The sequence below is a fragment of the Apium graveolens genome, chromosome 6 (assembly GCF_009905375.1).
Source record: "Apium graveolens cultivar Ventura chromosome 6, ASM990537v1, whole genome shotgun sequence".
Lineage (NCBI taxonomy): Eukaryota > Viridiplantae > Streptophyta > Magnoliopsida > Apiales > Apiaceae > Apium > Apium graveolens.
The window spans coordinates 272,107,077-272,129,380 of record NC_133652.1 but is presented as its reverse complement, the minus strand read 5'-3'; positions in this window follow the sequence as shown (position 1 = coordinate 272,129,380).

Here is a 22,304-nt window from a genome sequence, read left to right as displayed (position 1 = left end):
AGTAGTCTGAGGTACCTTTGTTTCAGCAGCTTCAGAACTGCTCTCAGCACTTTCTTTATCAGCATTTGCCATCAATGCATATTTCTCCTCACTTTCAGATTCTGAGGTGTCTGTCCAGCATTTCTGCTTTGTGACAAGAGCCTTGCCTTTGTCACCCTTTGCCTTCTTGCAATCAGGAGATATGTGGCCTTTCTCACCACAGTTATAGCATTTAATATTGGTCTAATCTCCTCTGTCAGACTTTCCTCCTCTGCTTTCAGATCTTCTGAAATTCTTCTGGTCAGAACTTGTGCCTTTCCTGGAAAACTTCTTTCCCTTCCTGAACTTCCTGTATGCAATCCATGTGATTCATTTCACCATAAGAGCACACAGCTTCATCATCTCTTCATCAGCATCCATCTCAGGAGAGCTTTCAGTTTCTGAGTCACCATCACTATCAGAACTTGATGACTCAGTATCAGACTTTTTGAAGAGCGCTTTACCCTTGCCTTTCCTTGAGGTGGCTGACTTGGGAGATTCTTTTTCAGCCTTAAGAGCAACTGTCCTTGACTTTCCTCTTTTCCTCTTGCTTCTTTGTTCCATCTCAAGTTTATGAGTCTTGAGCATCCCATAGATTTCATCAAGAGTCGTTTCATCAAGATTATAGTTGTCTCTTATAGTTGTTGCCTTCAAATCCCAGCTTTCAGGAAGAGCTAACAGGAATTTAAGGTTTGAATCTTCAAGATCATACTCCTTATCAACCAGTGACAAATCATTCAAGAGTTTGACAAATCTATCATATAAATCAGTCAATGACTCATTAGCCTTTGAGTCAAAGTGTTCATACTCTTGAGTGAGTATTGTCTTCATGTTCTTCTTAATCGAATCAGTTCCCTGACATCTTGTTTCCAAGGCATCCCATATCTCCTTTGCAGTCTTGCAGTTAATTACCCTGTTTGACATTACATTATCAATGGCACTATACAGCAAGTGTCGTACCTTAGCATCCTTAGCAATTGAAGCGATATCTTCAGCAGTGTAATCACTCTTCTCCTTTGGTACAGACTTTGCTGCTTCACCTGCAACTGCAACAGCGAGTTTTGTTGGATTTTGAAGTCCTTCCTTGATTCTGTCAAGATATTCTGGATTTATAGCTTTCAGAAACATAGTCATCCTCACCTTCCATATGGGATATTCAGACGGTTTCAATATGGGAACTCTAATAGCCTCATATCAACTATGGATTTGTGTCTTTGGAGGTTCTTCAGTTTTGGTGGGCTTAGTTGGAGTTTCTACTTCAGACATGATTATTTTTTGATCTTAAACTATTTGTGTGTTAACAGATAGGCTCTAATACCACTTGTTAGGTCACACACACTGTAGAAGGGGGTTGAATACAGTGTATAGCACAATCAAATCAAATTCTAATAACACAAGTAACAGAAAACAGACTTTATTCAAAGTAATAAACTCTGTTACAATATGGAACTGTCCTCTCTCAGTGATGAACAAATATCACGAGAGCTGCTAGGGTTACAATGAATAATCTTCTCGAATATGATAACACTTATAGTGTAAACCCTATGTCTGTGTTTATATACTACACAGTTACAAGATAATCGCTAATTGATATGGAATATAATTCTACTTCCTAAAATATATCAATCAGATATCTTTTCTTCCAAGTATTCTATTCTTCATAGAATTCCTTCTTCATGCATATCTCTTCTTATGTTTGTCTCGATCATCTCTTCAATCAATCAGCCGCCTTCCTTATCTGAACGTTTCCTTTAAGTCCTGATATTATCTTCTGATAAATATCTCCTGAACCTTAAGTACTGATGACTTAAGTTCTGACTTCAGTATAAGTGCTGATTTCAGTTAAGTACTGATTTGTCATGTTTAAGTAAGATCTGAAAACTAAACATTAATCATATTAGTCATGACATTATCAAATATATCTAACAACCCCACCCACACAACTGATATATTCGCTCCAAAGGGGGTCCCTTGCATTTTTTTAGGATACCCAGCTCAACAAAAGGGGTACAGACTACTTAATTTAATAACCTTACAAACCTTTGATTCTAGAGATGTTCTTTTCCATGAGCTGGTATTTCCCCTGCAATCTTTGTGATTCCTTTCACCATAAGAGCACACAGCTTCATCATCTCCTCATCAGCATCAGTCTCAGGCAAGCTTTCAGAATCTGAGTCATCATTACTTTCAGAAATTGATGACTCAGTTTCAGACTTTATGACAAGAGCTTTACCCTTGTCTTTCCTTGAGGAAGCTGCTTTGGGGGATTCTTTTTCAGCCTTAAGAGCAACTGTCCTTGACTTTCCTCCTTTCCTCTTGCTTCTTTGTTCCATCTCAAGCTCATGAGTCTTGAGCATTCCATAGATTTCATCAAGAGTTGTTTCATCAAGATTGTAGTTGTCTCTTATTGTCGTTGCCTTCAAATCCCAGCATTCAGGAAGAGCTAACAGGAATTTAAGGTTTGAATCTTCAAGATCATACTCTTTATCAACCAATGACAAATCATTCAAAAGTTTGACAAATCTATCATATAAATCATTCAATGACTCATTAGTCCTTGAGTCAAAATGTTCATACTCTTGAGTGAGTATTGTCTTCCTGTTCTTCTTAATTGTGTCAGTTCCCTGACACCTTATTTCCAGAGCATCCCATATCTCCTTTGTAGTCTTGCAGTTGATTACCCTGTTTGACATTACATTATCAATGGCACTATGCAGTAAGTGTCGTACCTTAGCATCCTTAGCAATTGATGCTATATCTTCAGAAGTATAATCACTCTTCTCCTTTGGTACGGTCTTTGCTGCTTCACCTGCAACTGCAACAGCGAGCTTGGTTGGTTTGTGAGGCCCTTCCTTGATTCTATCAAGGTATTCTGGATCTGTTGCTTCCAGGAACATGGTCATCCTTACCTTCCATATGGGATATTCAGATGGTCTCAGTATGGGAACTCTGATGGTCTCATACCGACTCTGAATTTGTGTCTTTGGTGGTTCCTCAGTTTTGGTAGGCTTAGTTGGTGTTTCTGTGTTCGACATGATTGTGTTTGGATCTTTAACTGTATGTGTGTTAACAGATAGGCTCTGATACCACTTGTTAGGTCACACACACTGTAGAGGGGGGTGAATACAGTGTATAATACAATCAAATCGATATTACGTAACAGAAAACAAACTTTTTTGAAACAATAAATTTTGTTACAGTGTGGAACTGTTACCTCTCAGTGATGAACAAATATCACGAGAGCTGTTAGGGTTACAATGAATAATCTTCTCGAATATGATAACACTTATAGTGTAAACCCTATGTCTGTGTTTATATACTACACAGTTACAAGATAATCGCTAATTGATATGGAATATAATTCTGCTTCCTAAAATATATCAATCAGATATCTTTTCATCCAAGTATTCCATTCTTCACGGAACTCCTTCTTCATGCATATCTCTTCTTATGTTTATCTCGATCTTCTTTCCTTTAATCAGCTATTGTCCTTATCTGATCGTCCTTCAGCACTTAAGTTCTGATATCTAACTTCTGATGATTATCTCCTGATAATATAAGTACTGATATCCTTAAGTCCTGACTTCCAGTATAAGTACTGATCAACAGTTAAGTACTGATTTGTCCTGTTAAGTAAGATCTGAAATCTAAACATAAATTATATTAGCCATGACATTATCAAATATATCTAACATTCCTCTATTAAATCCACTTTCCAGAAGAAACTGAGCTAAAGTCTCATACCATGCTCTAGGAGCTTGCTTAAGGCCATAAAGTGCTTTATCAAGCCTGTAGACATGATTTGGATATTTAGGATCTACAAAGCCTGGAGGTTGTTCAACATACACTTCCTCCTCTAATTCTCCATTGAGAAAAACACTTTTCATATCCATTTGAAAGATAGTAAACTTTTTGTGAGCGGCATAAGCCAAAAATATCCTTATGGCTTCCAGTCTAGCAACTGGTGCAAATGTTTCATCATAATCAATTCCCTCCTGTTGAGAATATCCTTTTGCAACCAACCTTGCTTTATTCCTTGTAATTATGCCATCACTATCAGTTTTGTTTCTGAACACCCACTTTGTACCAACAACAGATCTGTTCTTTGGTCTTGGCACTAGGGTCCAGACTTTGTTTCTTTCAAATTCATTTAACTCTTCCTGCATTGCTTGCACCCAATCATCATCTTGAAGAGCCTCTTCCACTTTCTTTGGTTCAGTCTGAGAAAGAAAAGAATTGTAAAGACATTCACTTGAAGTAGCTGTTCTAGTTCTGACACCTGCATCAGGATTTCCAATTATTAAGTCAGGTGTATGTGATTTAGTCAACTTTCTTGCAGATGGAAGGTTTTCTCTAGAACTGGATGCTCCCCCATGATCCATGCCATCTTCATCAACATCTTCTGATGCTCCCCCTGAAACTATGCTCTCTGAGTTGGATCCTTCAGTATTTAAGTTTTCAGAACTATCAGAACTTGGCTTATCAGAACTTGATGAATCAGAACTTGAAGAGCCAGTTGTATGTTCTGATGCTTCTTGATATGTGGTTGTATCTTCAGTATGCTCCCCTGCACAGGTGCATTCTCCTTTTACATAGTCACCACAGTTTCAATGACATCAGAGTTTAATCCATCAGAGTTTGCAGTATCAAGACTTAGACTGTCAGGGTTTGCAGTATCCGAATTTAATTCTTCATTCTCGAAACTCAGCTGATCATGATCATTGAAATCTTCAAGTCCAGTAATCTTCTTATCATCAAAAGAGACATTAATAGATTCCATGACCACCCTTGTTCTCAAGTTGTAGACTCTGAAAGCTTTTATGGAAAGTGGATATCCAACAAAGATTCCTTCATCAGCTTTTAGATCAAATTGGGATAGCTGTTCAGGATGAGTCTTAAGAACAAAACACTTGCATCCAAATACATGAAAATACTTCAGATTTGGCTTCTTTTTCTTCACCATCTCATGTGGTGTCTTTCCATGCTTGTTAATGAGTGTTGCATTCTGAGTAAAACAAGCAGTCTGCACAGCTTCAGCCCAGAAATAGGTTGGAAGCTTTGCTTCATCAAGCATTGTTCGTGCAGCTTCAATAAGAGTTCTATTCTTTCTTTCAACAGCTCCATTTTGTTGTGGAGTTCCAGGGGCAGAAAATTCCTGCTTGATTCACTGGTCTTTGCAGAACTCTTCCATTATAAAATTCTTGAACTCAGTGCCATTATCACTTCTTATTATTTTCACAGAGTCTTTAACCAATTTATCCAGTTGCTTGACATGATCAATCAAGATAGATGCAGTTTCACTTTTTGTGTGCAAGAAATACACCCATGTGTATCTGGTGAACTCATCCAATATGACCATAGCATATTTCTTCTTTGTAATAGACATGCCATTCACTGGACCAAATAGATAAACATGTAGTAGGTGATAAGGCTCAAGAATTGATGATTTAATCTTGCTCTTAAATGAAGATTTACTTTGTTTAGCCTTCTGACATGAATCACAAAGGCCATCAGGAGCAAATACTGACTTTGGCAGTCCTCTCACAAGATCTTTCTTGACTAATTCATTTATATTGTTGAAATTTAAATGAGAGAGTTTCTTGTGCCAGTTCCAGCTTTCTTCAATTGATGCTCTACTCATCAAATAGATTGCAGAACCATCAGTACTTGTTGAAAGCTTGGCTTCATAAATGTTACCATGCATGTATCCTTTCAGAACAACTTGTTAGTGTATACTGAAAATATTTATTTGAAGTATGTACATTTATTTCTGGCCAGTTTATTTGAGAATCATTTGAATGTTTACATGTTGTCTAATATTATATATTGTGAACAATCTAGTATCAAATGGGATACAGAATATTAGATTATTAAATACGGTTATATAATATAATAAGGTTCACAGCACAGGTGGTGTTGGACAATCCACTGGTATGGCTGTAGTATTATTTAGATTAGTTTATATTGACTAATAAATAATATTAGTATACTTTGTGTATATTGAACAGGATCAAATTTAGAATTGTTCCCTTAATACTGATTAAGGAGAACTAAGATTCTATGTTATTATTAATGCTTAGGTTCTTAATCCGGAAATAGTAATTGACACGTGTATATTATTTACATGCTTTGATTTATATATGAAATAATTCTTTTGAATTATATCATTATATTTTGGGTGATGGAATTATATACATGGTGGATATTATTTATTGAAGGAATCTATGTCCTGATAATATTCAGGTTAATGATGTCCCCTTGAAAGCTCAAAAAGATTTAATTATGTGAACCCTGCAGGTGGAATTTATTCTGGCATAATTAAATAAAGGTTGAGTGGATGATCAAGGATAAAAGATATTAATTAAATAAATTATCAGTAATTTATTTAATTAATGGACATATGATATTTTAAACATGGGGAATTTAATAAGCAAATAATATTGGAACCGAATTAATTAAATTACGGTATTAGGAAAGGTAGTGCAAATATTAATTCTTTAGTGGATTGAATTAATATTGAATTACATTGGGCTAGGCTCAAGATGTAATTAGAAGGCCCAACCTAATTATCCATGGTCCCTATTGTAGCCTATATATATTCTTATTCCCTTCTTGCTTGGAATTGTGTGAAAACATATTGTAGCCACCAAGGAGCAAGAAGAGAGGAGAACTTGAGAAGACGGAGGCCACACTTCGCTCAAGGGAATTTGGGAATACAATAGAAGAGCGTGGAATCAACCATTAACAAGGTAATCCTCTTTTTGTAATCTTTATCGTAAAACGTAGTAACACCCTAAGTCCATGGTTCCCAACAATTGGTATCAGAGCCTGGTAATGGGTTCTACGTTTTATGATATAATGTCCATGTCGTAATTATATATGCGTGTATATAGTGTTTTGCTTGTATTGTTTTTGATGCAGGTTGTTAATCCACTATTATGGCCATGTATATTTTAATTATGTGTTTGGATCCCACGTGATTTAATTGTGGTTAATTTTTGTTTTGTTTCCACGTGATTTAATCGTGGTTGTAATTTACACGAGGGTTGATCGTGTTAGAATAGATTTTACAAAATTAGTTTTGTATTAGATCTATTTTTTTTATAATTGTTCCGGGTATTTTGTAACAAGTTATGTGCGATCGGAAATCAATTCCGGTAGTTTTTTGTTCCGCTGTGCGATTACAAGGGGCTGCTGTTGATGTTTGGATCGAACAAAATCAAAACAAAACTCACAGAAAAGCAACGGGCGTGCGCGCTGCGGCAGCTGGGGCTGCTGGGGCTGCTGCGGCAGCTGGGACTGCTGGGGCTGTTGGGGCAGCTGGGACTGCTGGGGCTGCTGGGGGCGTCGGGGCGCGCTTGGGGCAGATTTTTTTTGAGAGCTGGATTTTTTTTCAAGGGCCATAATAGTGGAAAATTTATTTTAATTTTTTCCATTAAATTTTAATTATTGCTTTAATTTATTGATTATGTGTGTCGTTAATTATGTGTGTAATTCTTTTAAAATTGCATGTTTAACTTAATTAGGACGACATGGACATAAAATTTATTTATTGCTTTAATTAAATGTTATATGTTGCTAAAATTATGTGTGTATTTTGAATGCATGATTAGACATAATTATAACAACATAGGGCCCCATTTAATTTTAAAATTTCTCAATTTTAATTAAAAAAAAATTCTAATTGGGAGAGGGAATTAATATGAAATTAAATCCCATGGTCTCCATTATTGGTTGTAGGTAATTTAACATAAAGACGAATATAAATTATATATACGTCACCCATCGTGGCATGTAATTTATGGTGTCTAGAATGTTATAGAAATTACTAGAACAAACTTCTTAAATTAATAAATTATGAAAGGAATAAATACGGATTTTCTTTATTTCTGATTTGGGGCGATTTTGTCAAAAACGGGTTCATCGAACTTGTAAGGCTGTGGGTTTTAAGCGAGACCGATGTGACTCCTCCACTACCTGGAAATCAAACCATTGATGAATATTGAATTGAAGTATTCTATTCAAGGCAAAATTACGAATATTGGAAGGTATACACGCCACCCATCGTGGCGTACCAAGTTCCATAGATTTCGAATAATTTAAGATTTGATGATGGTATACACTTAGCTATGAAAAATAATATAGTCCACCCCAACGTGGCATATTGTTTAGTAATAGGACCGAAGTAACATTTAAACAAAATTAGGTGGTATACATGTCACACATCGTGGCGTACCAGAAGCTTATGGTGTTTTGAGCAGTTCCGCTTGAATTACAACATGAACAAGAGGCAGTATAGTCTCGCGGAACTGCTGACAGAACTTCAGGCAACTGAAGGATTATTTCGGCAGAGTGTTCAAGTGTATGTAGCTGAGAAAGGTTCTTCCTCTAAGCCGAAAGGTATTAAGAAGAAGAAAAAGGCTCAGACACAGAAAGCTGTGAAGGCAGTGGGAGTTCAGGGTGGTGTGAAAAAGCCTAAGGGAAAGTGCTTCAGATGCAAACAGTCAGGTTACTGGAAACAGGATTGTCCTCTTCCTAAGAAGACAAACAATACTGGTATGTCTCTTTCTCTAGTTATAGAAACATTTATAGTGGCTATATCTACGAGCACTTGGTGTGTAGATACAGGAGCCACTGATCATGTTTGTAATTCTATGCAGGGGTTCCAGCTATCCAGAATGCTTAGAGATTGTGAGATATACGTGTTCATGGGAGATGCTACGAAAGTAGCAGTAGTTGCAGTAGGAGTTATTCATTTATCTTTTGGTTCTGATAGGATTTTGGTTTTGAACAATTGTCTTTATGTACCTTCTTTTAGAAGGAATTTAATTTCGGTTTCTAAACTTGCTTTGGATGGTTATAATGTTTGTTTGGATCGTAATGTTTCTATTATGATGAATAAACGAATTATATGTTCTGGTACATTGCAAGACAATTTGTATATAATTAATCCTAGTCAACCTGCACTGCAACTGCAATTTAGGGAATTGAACAACACATCTTCTAACTCTACTAAAAGAAAGGAACCTTCTAGTTTGAACCAAACATATCTTTGGCACTTGAGATTAGGTCATATTAACTTGAGGAGGATTCAAAGACTGGTAGTAGACGGGCCTTTAAGCTCATTGGCAGTGGAGCCATTTCCAGTTTGTGAATCCTGCTTGGAAGGTAAAATTACTAATAGGCCTTTCAAGGCAAAGGGGAATAGAGCCAAACAAGTATTAGAATTGGTTCACTCTGATTTATGTGGACCCATGAATATCCAAGCAAGAGGTGGTTATGAATATTTCGTCACTTTCATTGATGATTATTCTAGATATGGGTACGTTTATTTGTTGCGCCGTAAGTCTGAGTGCTTTGATAAGTTCAAAGAGTACAAAGCTAAAATAGAGAAATGACTTAATAAAAGTATCAAGTAACTACGATCAGATCGTGGTGGCGAATACTTGCTTGGAGAATTTAGGGAATATTTATCAGAAAATGGGATAGAATCCCAGTTAACTGCACCAGGCACACCCCAGCAGAACGGTGTAGCAGAGAGAAGGAACCAGACTCTTTTAGAGAGTGTTAGATCGATGATGAGTTATTCGGATTTACCCAAGTCGTTTTGGGGATATGCCTTAGAGACAGCAGCTTATCTTCTGAACTTAGTACCTTCTAAGTCGGTTCCTAAAACCCCCTTAGAATTGTGGACCGGGGATAAACCGAGTCTAAGACATATTCGAATATGGGGTTGTCCAGCACATGTGCTGAACAAGAACGCGACTAAGTTAGAATCTCGTACAGAAGTAAAGTTGTTTATAGGCTACCCCATGGGAACGAAAGGATATTTATTTTATAGTCCGAAGAATCGGGATGTCATTGTTAGCACCAATGCAAGATTCTTGGAGGAGGACTATATAATGAATCACAAACCCATGAGTAGTGTCATTTTAGAGGAACTAGTGGGAGGGACAAATAATACCCATGAAGCTGTAGTACAAGTAAAACAACCACAACATAATGTACAACTTGTCACTAATACCGCACCAGTGCCTCGTCGTAGTGGGAGGGTTGTTCAACAGCCTGATAGATTCATGTTTTTGGGAGAGTCTTCAGACTTGGTCCCTGGTGAACATGATGATGATCCCCGTACATACGAAGAGGCAGTACAAGACAAAGATGCAGATCTTTGGCAAAAGGCGATGGAATCTGAGATAGAATAAATGTATTCTAATCAGGTCTGGGAGCTCGTGGAACCACCCAAAGGTATAAAACCTATTGGATGTAAGTGGATCTACAAGAAAAAGAGGGGATTAGATAAAAAGGTGAAAGCCTGGAAAGCAAGACTTGTTGCGAAAAGGTATACTCAGAAAGAAGGTATCGATTATGAGGAAACCTTTTCACCGGTAGTCATGCTTAAGTCAATCCATATTCTTTTATTTATAGCAGCTCATCTCGATTATGAGATTTGGCAAATGGATGTCAAGACAGCTTTTTTTAATGGAAGTCTTGAAGAAACCATCTATATGCAGCAACCAAAAGGATTCATTAAGGAAGGCCAAGAGCATCTGGTATGTAAGCTTAAGAGGTCTATTTATGGACTTAAACAAGCTTCTAGAGACTGGAATATTCGTTTTGATCAGGCAGTCCAGTCATATGGATTTAATCAAAGTTCAAGTGAATCGTTCATGTATAATAGAAGTGAAGGTAATGCAGTGGTTTTTCTAGTACTATATGTAGATGATATTTTACTCATTGGAAACAATGTTGAGATGTTGTCATCAGTAAAGGCATGGTTGTTCAAACAATTTGACATGAAGGACTTAGGTGAAGCGGCATACATCCTTGGGATCAAAGTTATAAGGGATCGCAAGAAAAGGATGTTGGCTTTATCTCAAGAGCCCTACATTGATGAAGTATTAGCTCGTTTTAACATGTAGAACTCCAAGAAAGGTTTTTTACCTTTTAAGCATGGAGTTGCTCTATCTAAGAAGCAGTGTCCTTCGACACCTAAGGATATAGAGAGCATGAAAGCAGTTCCTTATGCTTCAGCATGTGGAAGCTTAATGTATGCTATGTTATGTACGAGGCCTGACATCTGCTTTGTTGTAGGCATGGTTAGTAGATATCAGTCGAACCCAGGTCAGGAACATTGGAGTGCAGTAAAAACTATACTCAAGTACCTGAGAAGGACTAAGGAGTATATGTTAATTTACAAGGCCTCAGATCTATTTCCTTTGGGATATACTGATTCAGATTTCCAATCAGATAGGGATAAGAGGAAATTAACCTCGGGATATGTTTTTACTTTGGGAGGTGGAGCCGTTATATGGAGGAGTGTAAAGCAGAAATGCATTGCAGACTCCACCATGGAGGCCGAGTACGTGGCAGCCTCTGAGGCTGCCAAGGAGGCTGTATGGTTCAGGAACTTCCTTTTGGACATAGATGCGGTACCTAATTTGCCTAGGAGCTTGACGGTGTATTGTGATAACACTGGTGCTGTGGCAAATTCAAAGGAACCGCGAGACCACAAAGCAGCTAAACATATTGAACGTAAGTATCATCTCATACGAGGAATCGTAAAGCGAGGGGATATAGTTGTGGCTCACATATCATCAGAAGATAACCGAGCAGATCCTTTCACAAAGAGCTTGCCAACCAAGGTTTTTGACAAGCATGTGGAAGCGATAGGAGTCAGATGGATGGACACATAGATTTTTATGTAATAGTGGATTAAATAAACACTGATGTACACATAAAATATTTTGAGTATAAGTGGGAGATTGTTATTGTATACTGAAAATATTTATTTGAAGTATGTACATTTATTTCTGGCCAGTTTATTTGAGAATCATTTGAATGTTTACATGTTGTCTAATATTATATATTGTGAACAATCTAGTATCAAATGGGATACAGAATATTAGATTGTTAAATACGGTTATATAATATAATAAGGTTCACAGCACAAGTGGTGTTGGACAATCCACTGGTATGGCTGTAGTATTATTTAGATTAGTTTATATTGACTAATAAATAATACTAGTATACTTTGTGTATATTGAACAGGATCAAATTTAGAATTGTTCCCTTAATACTGATTAAGGAGAACTAAGATTCTATGTTATTATTAATGCTTAGGTTCTTAATCCGGAAATAGTAATTGACACGTGTATATTATTTACATGCTTTGATTTATATATGAAATAATTCTTTTGAATTATATCATTATATTTTGGGTGATGAAATTATATACATGGTGGATATTATTTATTGAAGGAATCTATGTCCTGATAATATTCGGGTTAATGATGTCCCCTTGAAAGCTCAAAAAGATTTAATTATGTGAAACCCTGCAGGTGGAATTTATTCTGGCATAATTAAATAAAGGTTGAGTGGATGATCAAGGATAAAAGATATTAATTAAATAAATAATCAGTAATTTATTTAATTAATGGACATATGATATTTTAAACATGGGAAATTTAATAAGCAAATAATATTGGAACCGAATTAATTAAATTACGGTATTAGGAAAGGTAGTGCAAATATTAATTCTTTAGTGGATTGAATTAATATTTAATTACATTGGGCTAGGCTCAAGATGTAATTAGAAGGCCCAACCTAATTACCCATGGTCCCTATTGTAGCCTATATATATTCTTATTCTCTTCTTGCTTAGAATTATGTGAAAACATATTGTAGCCACCAAGGAGCAACAAGAGAGGATAACTTGAGAAGACGGAGGCCACACTTCGCTCAAGGGAATTTGGGAATATAATAGAAGAGCGTGAAATCAACCATTAACAAGGTAATCCTCTTTTCGTAATCTTTATCGTAAAGTGTAGTAACACCCTAAGTCTGTGGTTCCCAACACAACTTTGCCTGTAGATTTACTTACAACTTCACAGTGTTCTTCAAAGAAATCCACATGATAACCTCTGTCACAGATTTGACTAACACTCAGCAGATTATGTTTAAGTCTTGAGACCATAGCTACTTCTTTAATGATGACATTCCCAAGATTGATATTGCCATATCCCAATGTTTTTCCAATATTGTCGTCTCCATAAGAAACACTTGGGCCAGCCTACTCCACAAAATCTGATAGCAGGGCTTTATTTCCAGTCATATGTCCTGAACATCCACTGTCCAGAACTAGGATATTTTTCCTGTTGCCCTGCAATCACAAAGACCACTAATGATTAGTTTTAAGGACCAAGACTTGCTTGGATCATTTGGCCTTGTTAAGTTTGTTAACATCTGCAGCGGATTTAGCATCAGAGTTTATGTTAACATTTTTCTTATCAGAATTTACACTATCAGACTTTGAATCAGAACTTACACTAGAAGGAACAATGCTAACTTTCTTTAAAGAAGGTTTTATTTGATAATAATTATAGTATAAACTATGATATTCCTTACAAGTATAAATGGAATGCCATAAACTACCACAATGAAAATAAGGATTTTGTGGCTTATATCTAACAGACTGACTCTTAACTCCTGACTTTGAAGGTAAGGAGTTTATGTTCTTATTCTTCCTGTAAAAAGAAGCCAGATGGTTAGAACTTCCACAGTTATGACATGTTTTTCTAGGAGCATTAGAAACAGGTTTATAATCATTGCTTTTATTTACACCTTCCTTTCCATTCCTATTTTTCCTAGGTGATTTTACCTTGTCTGCATTCTTAACATCTTTCAGCTTATGCTTAAGCTGCTTCTTTGTCATTAAGCCTATGTTAACTTCCGTTGTCTTTTCCTGTTTTAGTTTGCAGAAGTTACTTCCTCTTTAACTTCTGATTTCTCAGTATCAGACTTTACGACTACAAATTTAACAGGTTTTAACTTTGGTTTTTGTTTAACAACTATAAGCTTAATATCTACAGTTCCTTTATCATTCTTATCATCTCCATAACCTAAGCCCTCTTTTTAGTTTTCACTACTTAACAAATTCTGAGTTGTTCTGCCAGAGTTAGTAAGTCCTGATAATTTCTCTTTCCTTTTCTAACTCAGCTTTTAGAGATTCATTCATTTTAAGTACTTCATCCCTAACATAGAAAGCATCATCTCTATCTTTCTGAGTTTGATGGAACATGACTAACTCTTTTTCTAGATAATCATTCCTCTTTTTACAAGCAAGGTTTTCAGAAGTTAATCTTTCACATGTTAAAGTTTGATCTCTATAGCTAATGAACATGGTTTTAAGATATCTTCTCAACTCATTAATATCATCAGTATGAAAGGCATAAGTAGTTTGAGGTACCTTTAACTCAGCAGCTTCAGTACTGCTTTCAGTATTTGCCATATCAGCATTTGCCATCAAGGCATAGTTCTCCTCACTTTCAGAATCTGAGGTGTCTGTCCAGCTTTTCTTCTTTGTGACAAGAGCCTTGCATTTGTCACTCTTCACTTTCTTGCAATCAGGATATATGTGGCCTTTCTCACCACAGTTGTAGCATTTGACATTTGTGTAATCTCCTCTGTCAGACTTCCCTCCTTTACCTTCAGATTTTACGAAATTCTTCTTATCAGAACTTGCACCTTTCCTGGAAAACTTCTTTCCCTTCCTGAACTTCCTGTATGCAATCCATGTGATTCATTTCACCATAAGAGCACACAGCTTCATCATCTCTTCATCAGCATCCATCTCAGGAGAGCTTTCAGTTTCTGAGTCACCATCACTATCAGAACTTGATGACTCAGTATCAGACTTTTTGAAGAGCGCTTTACCCTTGCCTTTCCTTGAGGTGGCTGCCTTGGGAGATTCTTTTTCAGCCTTAAGAGCAACTGTCCTTGACTTTCCTCTTTTCCTCTTGCTTCTTTGTTCCATCTCAAGTTCATGAGTCTTGAGCATCCCATAGATTTCATCAAGAGTCGTTTCATCAAGATTATAGTTGTCTCTTATAGTTGTTGCCTTCAAATCCCAGCTTTCAGGAAGAGCTAACAGGAATTTAAGGTTTGAATCTTCAAGATCATACTCCTTATCAACCAGTGACAAATCATTCAAGAGTTTGACAAATCTATCATATAAATCAGTCAATGACTCATTAGCCTTTGACTCAAAGTGTTCATACTCTTGAGTGAGTATTGTCTTCCTGTTCTTCTTAATCGAATCAGTTCCCTGACATCTTGTTTCCAAGGCATCCCATATCTCCTTTGCAGTCTTGCAGTTAATTACCCTGTTTGACATTACATTATCAATGGCACTATACAGCAAGTGTCGTACCTTAGCATCCTTAGCAATTGAAGCGATATCTTCAGCAGTGTAATCACTCTTCTCCTTTGGTACAGACTTTGCTGCTTCACCTGCAACTGCAACTGCGAGTTTTGTTGGATTGTGAGGTCCTTCCTTGATTCTGTCAAGATATTCTGGATTTATAGCTTTCAGAAACATAGTCATCCTCACCTTCCATATGGGATATTCAAACGGTTTCAATATGGGAACTCTAATAGCCTCATATCAACTATGGATTTGTGTCTTTGGAGGTTCTTCAGTATTGGTGGGCTTAGTTGGAGTTTCTACTTCAGACATGATTGTTTTTGGATCTTAAACTGTTTGTGTGTTAACAGATAGGCTCTAATACCACTTGTTAGGTCACACACACTGTAGAAGGGGGTTGAATACAGTGTATAGCACAATCAAATCGAATTCTAATAACACAAGTAACAGAAAACAGACTTTATTCAAAGCAATAAACTCTGTTACAATATGGAACTGTCCTCTCTCAGTGATGAACAAATATCACGAGAGCTGCTAGGATTACAACGAATAATATTCTCGATAATGATAACACTTATAGTGTAAAACCTATGTCTGTGTTTATATACTACACAGTTACAAGATAATCGCTAATTGATATTGAATATAATTCTGCTTCCTAAAATATATCAATCAGATATCTTTTCTTCCAAGTATTCTATTCTTCATAGAATTCCTTCTTCATGCATATCTCTTCTTATGTTTGTCTCGATCATCTCTTCAATCAATCAGCCGCCTTCCTTATCTGAACGTTTCCTTTAAGTCCTGATATTATCTTCTGATAAATATCTCCTGAACCTTAAGTACTGATGACTTAAGTTCTGACTTCAGTATAAGTGCTGATTTCAGTTAAGTACTGATTTGTCATGTTTAAGTAAGATCTGAAAACTAAACATTAATCATATTAGTCATGACATTATCAAATATATCTAACAACCCCACCCACACAACTGATATATTCGCTCCAAAGGGGGTCCCTTGCATTTTTTTAGGATACCCAGCTCAACAAAAGGGGTACAGACTACTTAATTTAATAACCTTACAAACCTTTGATTCTAGAGATGTTCTTTTCCATGAGCTGGTATTTCCCCTCAAGTCAACATCTGACACCACCTATATAAAACCATTACCATAACTCAACCTTTCCACCCCTGACCTTTTAGCATATGAAGACTATTTTCCTTTTCCAAACACTATTGATACATATATATCTCAAGTCCAAAATATTGTTCCAGAAACTGACCCCATCATAGACAACACCTTGGATCAGACCCTTGGAAGATCAAACAAACTTCACAAGCAACCCAATTGGCATAAAGACTATGTTACTCAACCAACATCTCACATAAGCAATGTAGCTGTCACCATGGTTAATCCACAGTTCCATTGTTTCCTCTCAATAATCACTGCTACCTCTGATCCCATATACTTCAAGGATCCTATCAAACATAACCATTGGGTCCAAGCTATGAACACAGAACTCGAGGCACTGGAGGAAAATCACACTTGGGATCTCACGCCTTTACCCTCTTGGCAACATACCATTGGATCAGAATGGATCTACAAAATCAAACTCAATCCTGATGGCTCCATTATGAAACACAAAGCTCGACTTGTGATATTTGGATGCAAGCAACAATATGGTCTGGACTACCATGAAAACTTCGCCCCTGTAGCGAAGATGACCACTGTTCACACACTTGTCGCCGTAGAAGCTATGTAAGGGTGGCACACTATCCAAATGGATGTGACCAACGCTTTCCTATATGGTGAGATTTCAGAAACTGTATACATGTCATTGCCTCAGGGATACACTCACATGGGTTGCCGTATTCAACCAAATCAGCCTCCCACTCCAGCCTCTAAAATAAACCCAAAGATAATGTGCAAGCTTCTAAAGTCATTATATGGTCTTCGCCAATCTCCCAGGCCCTGGATCTCAATATTTTTATCAAAAAATCAGCAAATGGGCTTCTTGCAATTGAGAGCAGATTATAGCATGTTCATTCTGTACTCTCTTTCTACCATCACAATAATCCTGGTCTACGTTGACGATGTGCTTATATGTGGGAACTCCCAGTCTACAATTGATGATATTAAGCTCATGTTATCTCAATCATTCAAAATGAAGGACCTAGGCCCTGTTGTAATAACCCCAATTTTTGAGAAATTTTGAAACCCTTATGAATAGTGTTTTTGCTGAACGAGAAAATTTTTCATGCCACGCTATGTAGGGGTTCTGTTATTGATCTTATGGGATATTATTAGTACTCTATGAAGTATATAAGTGTATGTAAAGATCGTCAGAATCCAATTCCGAACACTTTGGTTTTTCCCGGAAATCCACAAGATACGGAGAGAATTGAGAAAAAGGTAACAGGATAAAGAGGATTTAAATTAAAGGATTATAAGAGAGGATCATAGAAGGAATACAATATATTGAGAAAGGTTAAGGGAACCTAAGTAATAAGATCCCGGGTATGATCCCTCAAATGATAAACGAGAACGAAAGTTAAGCGAACCGTATAACAGATCAGCGGTCATTAGGCAAACAATTAAAAGCTAATCAAAGGGATTAGTGGGGATGATGTCATCCAACCAATAGAAAGAGGACAAAGGAGGGGTGATGACATCACAAAGTGATGTAGGCATGACATGGGAAGGAAGGAGGTGTGGTTGAATGAGAACCACACAAATTCAAGGGCAACAAGGTAATTGACTAAATCAAACAAAACAAAAACCTAGCAACCAAGCAAAACAAATCACAAAACACCAAATCCTCCATTTCTTCATGAAGCTCTCGGCTTCTTTCTTAAGAAATGGGAAGTCCAAGCTCCTCCACTTACTATTTAGCAAGGTAATTATCTAAGCTTCCCCATGGATAGTTACATACTTCCTATAAGTTTAAGCTTCTAATTCCAAGCCAATCTTTTTCTATAAATCATGAAAGAAGATGGTGAATAGTGTTTTCAAGAACTAAAATTTGTGTTCTTGAAGTTTTGTTTAGATTAAGCTTGGATAAGGGCTTTAAAGGTGATTCCAAGCCATTCTCTTGATTCTCCACTCTCCAAGGAAGGTATAAACTACAAACCCTAGCTTTAGTTTTGAGTAATTAGGATTGAATGTGTTTGATATAGCATATGTGAAGCATGATACTTGATTGGTTGAAGTTTGGTTGAGTTTGTAGAGATTAGTTGGTTTTGTTGCATTGTTGGAGTTGTAAATCTTGGTAATTAGTTAAAGAACCTAAGTAAAGCTTTTAGTTCATGTGAGGAATAAGTATAAATGGTTAATGTGGATTTGTTGGGGCTGTTATGATGTGGTTTGGAGGAATATTGGTTGTATGATTGAATTGGGGTTGATTTGTGGTTGGTATTGAATGGTTTAAAATTTGGGAAATCGCGTAAACATAGCCGTCGTAACGTCCGATTTTCTGTAGACTGTTTTTGTGCATAACATTAGGACCCGAGAACCCCCTGCTAGATTATGACCACTGCCATGTTTAGATAGCTCATGATACGAGCTTCGTTTTGATATGTAGTTCGTTCGATTCCGATGCACGGTTTAGGAGAAACGACCGTTTCAAGTAACGGCGTTTCGCGAACGAAACTTTTCCCCTCGCCTTACTTTGAAACATAGGTTAAAGACCAAAAAGGGTTAATTAATGTATGAAACATTTATGATAAGTGTGTTAGGCAGTTGGTAAGACACTCGCGAAGGAATCGCTTTAAAACTCGTAAAGGTTAAATTATTAAAAATGGTGGAGCCGAGGGTACCCGAGTGACTTAAGCGAATCAGTGAGCGCAAAACAAGCGTTAGAGTCTAAGTTAGTTAAAGTATAGATTTACAAGTGACTTTGGTTTAATTCCAACTTACTTGTTGTTTATAGGTTACCAGACTCGTCCCGAGCCATTCGTAACCCCAGTCGCTCAGGCAAGTATTCTATCCGTTATACTGTTGTTGTGATATATACATTTGTATATGCATGATCTTGCGATAAATGCATATTGGTTATTTAGCAAATTCTTGCGATATATTGAAGCATGTGATATGGTATATATGCATGCCTGTTTCATATTCTTGAAATATATATCTGTTGGTTCAGTTGATAATACCTATGCTAGAGAATAGCGGTAACTTGCATATACCCTTAGTATAGGGACCCAAAGGTGAAAATATTTTCTAAAACCGGGAGTCGAGGATCCCGAGTAGATTTTGTATATATGGATATGGATATATATATATATATTTATATATATATATATGGTTATAGTTTTCCAAACTATTAATCGAATAAGGTTTATTCGATAACTTTAACTTTATTTTATTATTGAATATTATTTCGAATATTATTCGAAGGCGTATGACTCCTTTTATTTTATTAATGAATATTATTTTGAATATTCATTCGGGGACTTATGACCCTTTTATTTATTTATCTGAATATTATTTGAATATTCATTCGAGGGCTTATGACTCAGTTTATATTATTTAATGAATATTATTTGAATATTCATTTGAGGATCTATGACTCCGATTATTTGCTGAGGTATATTCTTTATTTTATTAAAGAATAAGGTGTCAATAATCAAACTTATTTTCGATTATTCAAATAAAGATAATACTTTCATATAAGTATATCTTTGATTATTTAATACTCGTTTCAAGTATAAGTTTTAATACTTCTACTTCAATTATTTTTATAAAGATTATTCTTTATGGGAATATTATTTAAATAATAATATTCAGTCATTTTCTAAATATTCTGGGGACTGATTTACTTCATTAAATCAGCTTTACTCCAAACACTCTATAAAGTGTTTTCGAGTCTTCAAAATGATTTTTAAAGTTAGAGCGGATCCCAAAACTCATTTTTATATTTAAGATCTTCCTTTTTAAAGGGGATTTAAATACTCGCTCAAAACCTGGGGAATCCGGCTCTGTGGTGTATTTTATATTCGCAACGAGGTTGCAGTTTTGGTAAATAAATTGATTACTTGCCCAATGTTCGGGAAGTAAGCCCATCTAATTGAGTCGGCATAAGCGACAGGCCGGGGTACGGTCTATTATTGTGTAAGTGGCTGGGTGGCAGTCCATCAACACGTAAGAGGCCGGGTGGCGGTCCAGCACAAGGTCCTTATGAGGCCAGGGTGATGACCGGTGGGGGATTCATCCATCTACTAGTAGAAAAGGTTACTTATTGGTATCTTTGCCTGATCAGCAAGATATCTGGTTTATGCCAAAATTCTTTTCCTTTCCAAAATTTATTGGATGTTTCAAACTCTGTTCATACTTTACATAACAGAGGTTCCAGGAAATGTTTAAGAGATATATATGTGGATATATATATATATCGGGACTAAATAAAGTATCTCGTAATTTTTTTTCATTCAATAATATTTCAAAGATTGAATCTATTCAAGTCTTAACTTGTGGTCTCATCTATGGGATGTTTTTCTTAAAACTTATAATACTTTGAACGGTGGTAGTTCAAGTAGCTTTATAAATGATATAAGTGTGGTGAAGTATTGGTAACTTCATTCCTTGTTGTTACTTATATCTAGTAAGTAATTATCTTACACATGATAGAGATTCTATTAAGTATCCATTTAGATACTTATATTATTGTTATCACTATGTATTATCTTGCGAGCTGTAAGGCTCACTCTTGCTTTATTTCTTCATCACACAACAACAGTTAGGAGAGATGGCCAGACTCCAGCAGACCCAGCGCAAGCGCGTGGGAAGCGTCCCGCGTCTTCCCGATGATGTTGTAGCTGCTATAGCTGCAGAGGTAGATCCATTGTAGTTCAGACCATCTACTTTTGAGAATCAAATTATGTATAATTATAACTTGTGGCAGATAATGGCAATTAACTGTAAATTTATCAAGTAATCATTTTGGGTTGTAATAACTGTTAAATGGTGGATTTAAAGACTTGTACTTATTTCAATTTCATCTCTGAGACTATAACGGGTTGTGGTGTGTGTTAGTATGGGGTCACAGCATGAGGTTATTTATTATTAATTAAGTGAAGTGATATTGTGGAAAGAAAGACCGTGACAACCCGGATCCCCGACCCCGGATCTGGGGGTGTTACACCTGTCAACTACTTCTTGGGCATCGAGATACATAGATCAGCAGGTGGGTTCTTTTTATCGCAAAGAAAATATGCTTAAGAAATTCTGCACGAATTTGGCATGACCAATGCTAACCCACTACAACTACCAATGGACATCAAGTTAAAAATGATAGCTGAGATTGGAGACCCTTTACCGGACTTCTCTCTGTATGAACGTCTTATTGGTAAACTCATTTATCTCACAATAACGCACCCTGGCATTGCTTTTTCAGTACAAGTTCTTACTCAATTTATGCAACATCCCACAACGGTTCATATGCAATATGCCAAATGTTTGTTAAGGTATATATCTGGCACAATAGACAAAGAGTTCTTCTTGCTTCCTCCAGTGCTACAAAGTTGACTACGTATTGAGACAACGATTGGGCATGTTGTGTGTCATCTCGTAAATTGACCTCAGGTTAATGTATCTTTCTGGGGGAATCACATATTCGTGGAAAACAAAAAAGCAATCCGTGATTTCAAGATCATCCACTGAGGCCGAGTACAGGGCCACGACCTTTACTGCGTGTGAAGTTTCTTGACTTTCTAATTTGCTGAAAGATCTGGGCATCAAAAATCTCCCTCCTGCCATACTCAAGTGTGATAACCAAGCAAATATAGCCATTTCTGCAAACCCAGTTATGCATGAGTGTACTACACACTTTGACATTGACTGTAATTATATTCACAAGCTGTGAGCTTCACTGCCCTCTCCCTCTCCAGCTTGAGGGGGAGTATTATGAGGAGGAAAATCATATTTTTATCATCTAAAGGCCCACTGGGTTGTTATGCATTTCTCTAGTCCAATTACTCTTTTATGTTTGTTATCATGTTAAGCCCATTGTATGAAGGGACAAGGTTGTTAATTGCTTTTGTCTTATTACTCTCATTATAAAAGTACCTGGGCTAGAAATGAT